General features: G+C 40.1%; 1 long non-coding RNA gene, 1 other non-coding gene and 1 pseudogene across 2 annotated transcripts in view; 1 reads left to right on the top strand and 2 right to left on the bottom strand.

Moving 5' to 3' along the window:
- LOC135526588 (uncharacterized) overlaps positions 1 to 8,758 on the bottom strand; it is a 32,237-nt gene that overhangs the window by 22,759 nt on the left and 720 nt on the right. The gene's annotated exons all lie outside the window — the stretch shown is intronic.
- On the top strand, positions 359 to 5,976 carry LOC135526861 (microfibril-associated glycoprotein 4-like; annotated as a pseudogene).
- On the bottom strand, positions 8,670 to 8,742 carry trnaa-agc (transfer RNA alanine (anticodon AGC)). The gene has a single exon. It is a non-coding gene; the product is annotated as a tRNA-Ala (tRNA).

Genomic DNA, 8,758 nt, shown 5'->3' on the forward strand with positions numbered 1-8,758 from the left:
CCCCTCTCTCTCTCTTTCTCCTCTCTCCCCTCTCTCTCCCCCTCTCTCTCCCCCTCTCTCTCTTCTCTCTCCCCCTCTCTCTCTCTTCCCCTCTCTCTCTCTTTCTCCTCTCTCCCCCCTCTCTTTCTCCTCTCTCTCCCCCTCTCTCTCCTCTCTCCCCCTCTCTCTTTCTCCTCTCTCTCCCCCTCTCTCTCTATTTATCCTCTCTCTCTCCCCCTCTCTCTATTTATCCTCTCTCTCTCCCCCTCTCTCTCTCTTTCTCCTCTCTCTCTAAGGCTCACATGTTGGCAGTGTTACTTCTGGCTGTTGTAGCAGTCCACTCTGCCCCTCGATGTGATATCAACCTGGATGCAGACTAATGAATGTAGTCTACAACATCCCGCAAGCAAGTGGCGTCTACCCCATCTACCCCTTTTTGACACCTGTTTAAGTGTACTGTGACATGAACACGGATGGAGGCAAGTGGACTGTGAGTATCATAGTACTATGTTGGGCTCTTATTAACATTTCTTACAGACCATGTGAATAGTTGCTAAACATCTCTGTCTGTCTGTCTGTCTGTCTATCTATCTATCTCACTCTCTCTCAGGTAATCCAGAGGAGGATAGATGGATCTCTGAACTTCTACAGACCCTGGAACCAGTAAAAAGTTGGTTTTGGAAACCCAGAGGGAGAATACTGGCGAGGTGAGAATTTACTTTAGCAAAAAAATAAGAAAAGAATCCCCCAAAATAAGATGAAACAAGTAGAATATACAAATGATAACTTTGTATACTGTAACCTGCAATTTGATCTAGCATTGTCTCTTCAGGACTGGAGGACATCCTTCTCACTAAGAGGAGGAAGTATGAGCTGAGGGTAGACATGGAGGGCTTTGAAGGAAACCGTGTCTTTGCCATGTACTCTTCCTTCTTTTTGGACTCTGAGGCAGACGGATACAAGCTACATGTCACTGGATTCACCAACGGAGGAGCAGGTGAGTGAGAGACAACATTTGTTGTTTTTGCCTTGTCGGTGATACCATTTTCAAAGAGGAACACAAGTCATTCACACAATGTGCTCTGGCTTCACAGCTGTCTGAGAACAAATGCTGTGTTTTTGTCCTATAAACAGCAGAGCACTTTAAAGGGTGATTTTCCTGAAAAAATATGTGTGCTTACTTCAGTTCTCACTCATCCTTAAATTGTCAACTTGTCAACTTCACATGCATCATCTCCAGCACCACCCCAACATCAAAGTGTGAAAACAGCACTTTACTATGTGTTGTCGTCAAAAGGATAGAGGAAAATAGGCTATGTTTTCGATTATGTCATTGGAAAAAGTTTTAACATCATCTGGTGTGTATCATGTGATTTTCACCAACTATGAGCAGGTACATGTTACTTCACTAACCTTTGCCTGCTCAGAGTTGGTTAAAAATCACATGATATTAACCAGATGATCATCCAGAAACACTTTGGACATCATCTGGTGTGCATCCGCCCTTTTAAAAATGTATGTTGGTGTTGGGGTGGTGCTGGAAATGATGAATATGAGGTTGAAAAGTGGTGAAATTTCCTATAAGTATTTTGTAAGCAATTGGAAATGTATGGAAGTTTAAATTGTTAGAGGCCAGTGTTGGAAAATGTAGGAGAATGTAATAGTAGTAGTGACTGTGTTGGAAAATGTAGGAGAATGTAATAGTAGTAGTGACTGAGTTGGAACTAGTGGTGGGCCTGTAGTGGGACAACTGTAGTGACGGCAGTAGTGGTGCATGTTGTAACTGTAGCCTAGTAGTAGTAGTAGTAGTAGTAGTAGTAGTAGTAGTAGTAGTAGTAGTATAGTAGTAGTAGTAGTAGTAGTATAGTAGTAGTAGTAGTAGTAGTAGTAGTAGTAGTAGTAGTAGTAGTAGTAGTAGTAGTATAGTAGTAGTAGTAGTAGTAAGCAGCCCAGAAGTAGTAGTAGTAGTAGTAGTAGTAGTATAGTAGTAGTAGTAGTAGTAGTAGTAGTAGTAGTATTAGTGGTAGTAGTAAGCAGCCCAGAAGTAGTAGTAGTAGTAGTAGTAGTAGTAGTAGTAGTAGTAGTAGTAAGCAGCCCAGAAGTAGTAGTAGTCGTAGTAGTAGTAGTAAGCAGCCCAGAAGTAGTAGTAGTAGTAGTAGTAGTAGTAGTAGTAAGCAGCCCAGAAGTAGTAGTATAGTAGTAGTAGTAGTAGTAGTAGTAGTATAGTAGTAGTAGTAGTAGTAGTAGTAGTAGTAAGCAGCCCAGAAGTAGTAGCAGTAGTAGTAGTAGTAGTAGTAGTAGTAGTATTAGTGGTAGTAGTAGTAGTAGCAAGCAGCCCAGAAGTAGTAGTAGTAGTAGTAGTAGTAGTAAGCATCCCAGAAGTAGTAGTAGAAGTAGTAGTAGTGGTAGTAGTAGTAGTAGTAGTAAGCATCCCAGAAGTAATAGTAGTAGTAATAGTAGTAGTAGTAGTAAGCGGCCCAGAAGTAGTAGTAGTAGTAGTAAGCATCCCAGAAGTAGTAGTAGTAGTAGTAGTAGTAGTAGTAGTAGTCGTAGTGGTAGTAGTAGAAGTAGTAAGCATCCCAGAAGTAGTAGTAGTAGTAGTTGTTGTTGTTGTTGTCGTCGTCGTCGTCGTCGTAGTAGTAGTCGTAGTGGTAGTAGTAGTAGTAGTAAGCATCCCAGAAGTAGTAGTAGTAGTAGTCATAGTGGTAGTAGTAGTAGTAAGCAGCCCAGAAGTAGTAGTAGTAGTAGTAGTAGTAGTAGTAGTAGTAGTAGTAAGCGGCCCAGAAGTAGTAGTAGTAGTAGTAAGGATCCCAGAAGTAGTAGTAGTAGTAGTAGTAGTAGTAGTAGTAGTCGTAGTGGTAGTAGTAGAAGTAGTAAGCATCCCAGAAGTAGTAGTAGTAGTAGTTGTTGTTGTTGTCGTCGTCGTCGTAGTAGTAGTCGTAGTGGTAGTAGTAGTAGTAGTAAGCATCCCAGAAGTAGTAGTAGTAGTAGTCATAGTGGTAGTAGTAGTAGTAAGCAGCCCAGAAGTGGTAGTAGTAGTAGTAGTAGTAGTAGTAGTAGTAGTAGTAGTGGTAGTAGTAAGCATCCCAGAAGTAGTAGTAGTAGTAGTAGTAGTAGTAGTCGTAGTGGTAGTAGTAGTAGTAGTAAGCATCCCAGAAGTAGTAGTAGTAGTAGTAGTAGTAGTAGTCGTAGTGGTAGTAGTAGTAGTAGTCGTAGTGGTAGTAGTAGTAGTAGTAGTCGTAGTGGTAGTAGTAGTAGTAAGCAGCCCAGAAGTAGTAGTAGTAGTAGTAGTAGTAGTAGTCGTAGTGGTAGTATTAGTAGTGGTAGTAGTAGTAGTAGTAAGCAGCCCAGAAGTAGTAGTAGTAGTAGTAGTTGTAGTGGTAGTAGATGCACTATTGTAAAGTGGCTGTTCCACTGGATGTCAGAAGGTGAATTCACCAATTTGTAAGTCGCTCTGGATAAGAGCGTCTGCTAAATGACTTAAATGTAAATGTAAATGTAGTAGTAGTCGTAGTCGTAGTGGTAGTAGTAGTAGTAAGCATCCCAGAAGTAGTAATAGTAGTAGTAGTAGTAGTAGTAGTAGTCGTCGTAGTGGTAGTAGTAGTAGTGGTAGTAGTAGTAGTAGTAGTAAGCAGCCCAGAAGTAGTAGTAGTAGTAGTAGTAGTAGTAGTAGTAGTAAGCATCCCAGAAGTAGTAGTAGTAGTAGTAGTAGTAGTAGTAGTAGTAGTAGTGGTAGTAGTAATAGTAGTAGTAGTAGTAGTAGTCGTAGTGGTAGTAGTAGTAGTCGTAGTGGTAGTAGTGGTAGTAGTAGTAGTAAGCAGCCCAGAAGTAGTAGTAGTAGTAGTAGTCGTAGTGGTAGTAGTAGTGGTGGTAGTAGTAGTAGTAGTAGTAAGCAGCCCAGAAGTAGTAGTAGTAGTAGTAGTAGTCGTAGTGGTAGTAGTAGTAAGCATCCGAGAAGTAGTAGTAGAAGTAGTAGTAGTAGTAGTAGTAGTAGTAGTAGTTAGCATCCCAGAGTAGTAGTAGTAGTAGTAGTAGTAGTAGTAGTCGTAGTGGTAGTAGTAGTAGTAATAGTAGTAGTAGTAGTAGTAGTGGTAGTAGTAGTAGTAGTAGTGGTAGTAGTAGTAGTAGTAGTCGTAGTGGTAGTAGTAGTAGTAGTCGTAGTGGTAGTAGTAGTAGTAGTCGTAGTGGTAGTAGTAGTAGTAGTAGTAGTAGTCGTAGTGGTAGTAGTAGTAGTAGTAGTAGTTGTAGTAGCAGTAGTAGTAGTGGTAGTAGTAGTAAGCATCCCAGAAGTAGTAGTAGTAGTAGTAGTAGTAGTAGTAGTAGTAGTAGTAGTAGTCGTAGTGGTAGTAGTGGTAGTAATAGTAGTAGTAGTAGTAGTAGTAGTAGTAGTAGTAGTCGTAGTGGTAGTAGTAGTAAGCATCCCAGAAGTAGTAGTAGTAGTAGTAGTCGTAGTGGTAGTAGTAGTAGTAGTAGTAGTCTTAGTGGTAGTAGTAGTAGTAGTAGTAGTCGTAGTGGTAGTAGTAGTAGTAGTAGTAGTAGTTGTAGTAGCAGTAGTAGTAGTGGTAGTAGTAGTAAGCATCCCAGAAGTAGTAGTAGCAGTAGTAGTAGTAGTAGTAGTAGTAGTAGTAGTAGTAGTAGTCGTAGTGGTAGTAGTGGTAGTAATAGTAGTAGTAGTAGTAGTAGTGGTAGTAGTAATAGTAGTAGTCGTAGTGGTAGTAGTACATTTACATTACATTTAAGTCATTTAGCAGACGCTCTTATCCAGAGCGACTTACAAATTGGTGAATTCACCTTCTGACATCAGTGGAACAGCCACTTTACAATAGTGCATCTAAATCATTTAAGGGGGGGGGGTGAGAAGGATTGCTTTATCCTATCCTAGGTATTCCTTGAAGAGGAAGTAGTAGTAGTAGTAGTGGTAGTAGTAGTAGTAGTAGTAGTAGTCGTAGTGGTAGTAGTAGTAAGCATCCCAGAAGTAGTAGTAGTAGTAGTAGTAGTAAGCATCCCAGAAGTAGTAGTAGTAGTTGTAGTAGTAGTAAGCATCCCAGAAGTAGTAAGCATCCCAGAAGTAGTAGTAGTAGTTGTAGTAAGCATCCCAGAAGTAGTAGTAGTAGTAAGTAGTGGTAGTAGTAGGTATAGTAGTAGTATTAGTAGTAGTAGTGGGGCGGCAGGGTAGCCTAGTGGTTAGAGCGTTGGACTAGTAACCAGAAGGTTGCGAGTTCAAAACCCCGAGCAGACAAGGTAGTTAACCCACTGTTCCCAGGCTGTCATTGAAAATTAACTGACTTGCCTGGTTAAACAAAGGTAAAATAAATAAAAAATGAAATAGCGGTAGTAGTAAGCAGCCCAGTAGTAGTCGTAGTAGTAAGCAGCCTAGAAGTAGTAGTAGTAGTAGTAAGCAGCCCAGAAGTAGTAGTAGTAACTGTACATTGCAGTAGTAATAGTGGCTGTTTTAGATAGGTAGGTCTATAGTGAGGTAATTAAATGGTTTAGCTATGGTAAATTGGGTCACTATTGTAGAATTTTTAGAAAATGCAAACACTCTCAATAGACCATTTTTTCTGTTTCCAAGGTGACTCACTGGCCTTCATAGCGGGTTGATGTTCAGCACCTTCGACAAAGACCAGGACACTTGGTCTGACAACTGTGCAGCTACTTACTATGGGGCATGTTGGTATGGTTCATGTCACTACGCTAACATCAATGGAGAGTACCTATGGGGAACCACCAAACATTACGCTACAAGTGTCAATTGGAATCACTGGAAAGGTTATCATTATTCTCTGAAAGCTGTCTCTATGAAGATTATACCAGTGCCTTGGACCAGTGGGGTAGCTACATTTGATAAACAGCCACATATAACTCTTTATTCACTGGTTGATTACCATTTTGAACAGTAAGCCGGCTAAATCATTGATCCAACTTTCTGGAACAGCCCCCAGTGTAGAGAAGCTGCACCAGCAGGGTCTCCCAATGTGTATAGCAGGGGCTTGGTAACACTACTCTGACATTATGTTGTTAATCAGACAATCAGAGCCCCCTGTACCAGATTAGAGTGAAATGTGGGATATCAGGGCTGTTCAGTGTTATATACACTGTCTGTTATGTATGCTATGAGTGTTTCTGATCTGACCAGATTTAATTCATGTTGTTATGTTTATCAACTGTCACAAACATTGGACTCGCTCCAGGCCTACTACATTCTAGACACCTGCCAGATCTCACAACGCCTGGATATGAATTTCATATACTGTAGCGACCCTGTGCCTGATGCTAGTACAGTAGTTGAACAGTAGTTGATGCAATGCAATGACTGCAATGTAATCAGCCTGGAATGAGGCCAATGTTACAATATAAGGTATGCAGTGTATGTGTGTGTGGTAGCAAAGGGCATTACGTTTAACATTCGTAGGCCTGGTATTAAGCCTAGTCCTGGACTATAATGCACTTTCAATGACCATGTTCCATTGATAATTATTGTTTGTCCAGGATTTGGCTTAAATCTTGGCCTGGGAAACCATCCCTTAGTGCATAAATGTGTTGTTCTCCTTTTATGGCTGCCATGAGCTCACGTCACTTTGCTATGATAAGATTGAATGAGTCCTGAAAATGATATCTGTTAATATAGATAAAACAATCCAAACTGTGAACTTTTACTGAGTTAATTTAACTTTTTAATAAAGATTAGCTGAGAACAGATGTGCTGACACTTTCTACGAGGCACACACACACATCATGCTTCATAACTGCATTTGAAATGCCTTTTGATACACTTATGATGCATTATAACACTTGCTTTAAGCTGTCATATTCATAGGAGTGACTAACTGGAGTCATAAGAACCAATCAAATAATTGCTACTGATGGCACCAAGTCATATTATATCAGAATGCCATGATAGCATCTAACCACTAGAGTCTGCTATTGCACTTCAGCAGAGCAAGATCAGCAGGAAACCATGTACAGTACCTATAGGTAAAAATGTGACAGAATCTGAAGTCACCCCATTGAAGTTTAAAAACGGTTAGGGTTGGATAAGGGCAATGGCCCTACATTTTTAACCAAAAAAAATATATTTAAATATTTTTTGGTGGGGAGGCTTGCCTGTTTTGCATGTATTTTGGCATTAAAACAAGTCACATACCTGTTTGCTAACCATGTAAAAAATATATATATATATCATTGAGTTAAAAAAGACAAACATGGTCTCTTTTTTGTTTTCTTGAGTTAGGCAGCTCCAAAATGCAGGTGTTTAAGCCTAGCTCAGTGCTTTCTGTGGTGGTGGGACAAGTCAGCAGAAAATCGGAGCATTGCACCGTGATTGGCTTAGTGTTCTGTCACTCTTGGAGAAACTACATCACCAGTCCTTAGTAAAGGTAGACATAAAGAATTCAAGCCCTTTAGGTCCTGCCATAGATTTACATTAGAAGTGCCCTTCCAAGAAGGCTCAATGTCATTGGCCACAGATAAAATGACGTCAAATCACGTTATACAGTGGGGAGAACAAGTATTTGATACACTGCCGATATTGCAGGTTTTCCTACTTACAATGCATGTAGAGGTCTGTAATTTTTATCATAGGTACACTTCAACTGTGAGAGACGGAATCTAAAACAAAAATCCAGAAAATCACATTGTATGATTTTTAAGTAATTAATTTGCTGGGCCAATTGTGCGCCGCCCTATGGGACTCCCAATCACAGCCAGATGTGACACAGCTTGGATTCAAACCAAGGGCCGCAGTGATGCCACTTGCACTGAAATGCAGTGCCTTAGACTACTGTGCCACTCGGGAGCTCATTGCTGTGATTATTCCTATAGGTGAGCTGATCTGATCATGATTCATGAGTAATGTTGGCCACCAATATGGAAAGTCCATATTGATATCAGTTTCATACTTTTTAAAATTTGATATCGATATCATATCGAAATATAAAAACATGTGTAGGCGTACTTGCTGTTTACCCCTTTTGTTTCAGTGTCATGAATTTTAAAATGCGTGTCATTTTCCTAATGAGCCACCATAACATTGTTGTTGTGTTTTCCTTATCAGCCACCGTATTTCGCTTGTCGTCATTTTGATGAGAGATCAAATTTAGCACACAAAAAAATAGCTAGATCGCAGCTGTATGGATAAACCAAGTATCCTTTCAGCAGTCACATTGTAGATACACGGCGAGGCAGGGCTTAACGTGACCATGCCCCGGAGTAGGACACATCCGTAGGATACTCTCGTTACTCCTATGATAAATGTCCTACTTTACTCATAACCCGACACAAAGGCTGTTTTTCTTATCATACATTTGACATGCTTCCATGTCGTCTTAATCAACAAACTACATCATACCTAAAAACATTTTACATACTGTACTTTAGGATGATTTGGACATGATTGGCGAAAAAGGTCACAAAAGTCCAGTGGTGTAAAGTAGTGTATACTTTGACTTTTGATACTTAAGTACATTTTAGCAATTCCATGTACTTTTAATAGTTAAGTATATTTCAAACCAAATACTTTTAGACTTTTACTCAAGTAGTATTTTACTTGAGTCACTTTCTATTCGGGTATCTTTCCTTTTACTCAAGTTTGACAATTGAGTACTTTTTCCAACACTGCAAAAGTTACAAAAATAGAACTGCAGCAACATCCATTTCTAACATAACACACATATCACATGCAATTCAAAGAATGGAGGATGCGGGCATCGATCCCGCTACCTCTCGCATGCTAAGCGAGCGCTCTACCATTTGAGCTAATCCCCCTGTATTAAGGAGAGGG

Source organism: Oncorhynchus masou, chromosome 32, assembly GCF_036934945.1.
Source record: "Oncorhynchus masou masou isolate Uvic2021 chromosome 32, UVic_Omas_1.1, whole genome shotgun sequence".
NCBI classification, from domain to species: Eukaryota; Metazoa; Chordata; class Actinopteri; order Salmoniformes; family Salmonidae; genus Oncorhynchus; species Oncorhynchus masou.